The 2,831-nt window shown below is 48.9% G+C and overlaps 1 protein-coding gene across 1 annotated transcript in view; it reads right to left on the bottom strand.

Moving 5' to 3' along the window:
- Positions 1–2,502, bottom strand: part of RORA (RAR related orphan receptor A) — a 477,306-nt gene extending 474,804 nt beyond the window's left edge. The window contains exon 1 of the mRNA XM_080395591.1: positions 361–2,502. The gene's annotated coding sequence lies outside the window, so the exon portion shown is untranslated. The remainder of the gene's footprint in view (positions 1–360) is intronic.
- Positions 2,503–2,831: the final 329 nt, after the last annotated feature.

The following is a 2,831-nucleotide window of genomic DNA, read 5'->3' as shown; positions in this document are numbered from 1 at the left end:
CTCTGCTGCTGCAGCCACCTCTGCTGCTGCAGCCACCTCTGCTGCTGCAGCCACCTCTGCTGCTGCAGCCACCTCTGCTGCTGCAGCCACCTCTGCTGCTGCAGCCACCTCTGCTGCTGCAGCCACCTCTGCTGCTGCAGCCACCTCTGCTGCTGCAGCCACCTCTGCTGCTGCAGCCACCTCTGCTGCTGCAGCCACCTCTGCTGCTGCAGCCACCTCTGCTGCTGCAGCCACCTCTGCTGCTGCAGCCACCTCTGCTGCTGCAGCCACCTCTGCTGCTGCAGCCACCTCTGCTGCTGCAGCCACCTCTGCTGCTGCAGCCACCTCTGCTGCTGCAGCCACCTCTGCTGCTGCAGCCACATCTGCCAGGTCTCATCTGCTGCTAAGCTGGCGGCAGAACAAATGGCACAGGTAGGGTCTGCTGGAAACCAGGCCCCTTATTTACAATCTACTTTGCTGGCCTTAATAATGCACAGAGAAAAGCTCTGAAGCAAGTTGTGTTGGCATTGAGCGCCGGTGATCCTCTCCCCAAGCTGTGCTTGTTTCTTTCTCCTTCTGATGCCACCATGATGGCAAGCTGAGCTGTGCTGGAAGCTGGGAGGAGAATTCTTGTCTGCAAGCAACAGACATGGAGGACAGCACAGCTTACTAAACATGATACCGTGTCTGAGGAGTTCAGATGCAGCAAGTTCATTTTTCATGCTGTCACATTCACAAAACCCTGTCCATGTGTTTACACAACAGATTTACCTGTGCATCCTCGTGCCCACTCACTCATCCAGTTGTGCTTCGGAGATGAAGTGGAGGTTTGAGTCAGGAGCTTCCTAAAGCCTCTGAAGTGATAAATCTCAAATCATACACGACTAGATTTTTCCATACTGCTGCTTGCATGAAGGGCTTTAAACCAGTATAACTTGTAACAGACAAATGGCATTTGCCCAAAATGGTCTCTGCCAGGAGCTCCTGTTGGTCCTGCAGGGAAAGGTGCAGCAGGTTTTGCTGACTCATGGGCTGAGCTGACTTGCTACTCCACATGAACACAAACGAAGTTGGGGCAGCCTTCAAGCAACAAACCCCAAACCTGTTTAAGGACAGCAATGGGTGGGGAATGGCACAAACCCTTGGTGCAGCTAAGCCTAAAAACAAAGCTTACTGTTATTTTGAGAATATTGTTAATTTATAGATCAAACTTCAGAAATATGGCTTTGATCTTTGTATGTGTGAAGCTCAACATCAAATTGGGATCTCCAGCTGTTTACAAATCTGCTAATTCAGGAAGCAGAAAAAATGGAATCAATTATTTGTTACCCTGTCTGCTCCCACCTGTAGAGTTTTGTCTTACATTTGCTTACAGCTTCCGCAGAGCAGGACTCTGATGTTCCTCCTCCGCAGCTGCAGAGCCCCAAGGAACCTCAACTATGCGCTGCAACCCAGCGGCAATCGCCCTACAAATAAGAACCTCGCTAGTCCTGACGTCCTGGCCAGTCTAAACACAACCCTCTGCAGGTCTTGTTGCCTTGTGACAAAGGTCCTGACCACCCACAGAAGGTGCACCAAAGGCAAGAGGTACTGCTCCTGCCCTCCTGAGCGGCCAGCCCTCTGCCACTGGTGTTCATCAGCCTGCATGTCCGTGTGCAGCCAGGTGGAATGCTGAGGGCTCCCCAAAGAGATGGGCAGCACAGAACAGAGAAAGAGAGGCGGAGAAAGCGTTTTCAACCTGCTCAGCAAATTCCACAGCAGTACAAATACAGCCGAGTCAATAGAAATGACACTAAAAAAGCCTTCCTTCAGGACTGCTCCGCTCCTCCCTGTAACAGCATCCCACGGGTGACCATCACAGAAAGGACCACTAGATGCAACTTTTTTTTGTAAATCCCAAACTCAAGTTAGTTAATTACTGAAAACAAGTAGAGCTTCAAATAACCTTTCACTCTTTTAATCAGCAATGATTGTTTGCTTTTTGTATTTAGATCCAATTAGTTTTTAAAATAGGTAAGGCAAGTTTCAGGCTATGGAGATTTTAACCCAGAGTTTATTACCCTGAAGATGAAAGTTTAAAGTAAAGTAGTACTGGATTTCTTTTATGTAAATTACTTACACCCTGATTACCTGACATTTTCACCTATGTAAAAAAGTGGAGAGTTTGACTGTTAGACTTAAATATTGGGAAATCTATCCAACAGCACCCTGTCAGCTGGTCAGAGCTGTCATCTGTCCATCTCCTTGAGGAACAATTCAGAGATTCCGCAGAGATGAACATGCTGTACACATATCTATAAATAAAAAGTTCTGTTTCATTTGTGGTGAGCTACAATTAGGTATGCATCTACATACATCCAAGGCTATAAATAAAAATTAGTACCCTTTTCATGGAGTTGACCTGGCCTTGGAGATGCTAAGTCATACACGCTGTTCGTGTATATACAGCCATATCTGGGACACCAAGTTTCTCAGAAGATATGCAGTGCTATGGCCTCAGAGCTCAGATTAGGTCTCCTGAAAGAAATTCCCTCCCCTCCCCCCCCCCCCCCCCCCCCCCCGGCCCTGCAGCCCCTTATTTCTAAGGGGAAATAAGGAAGGAAGGAGAGAGAACACCAGAGTAGAGAAGGTTCTTGCCAAAACCAGATATGAAAGACACAATTCTCCCCAAAACATTTGCTGTAACAGACTGCCACCCAGGATAAGAGGGGGGAGTAGCTGTGACCAGCCCTGATGGGTGAGCCCTTACTACAGCACGAGGTTCTGCTGAGCAGTGACTGAGCCAAACAGAAAAAGCGTGAGGCCGGGCTGTGCCTGCAGGTGGGTGCAAGTGGCTGTGGGGGTAGCCCAGA

Source organism: Falco punctatus (assembly GCF_963210335.1).
Source record: "Falco punctatus genome assembly, chromosome: 7".
NCBI classification, from domain to species: Eukaryota; Metazoa; Chordata; class Aves; order Falconiformes; family Falconidae; genus Falco; species Falco punctatus.
Note: the sequence above shows the minus strand (reverse complement) of the source record. Positions and strands in the feature narration are given on the sequence as shown.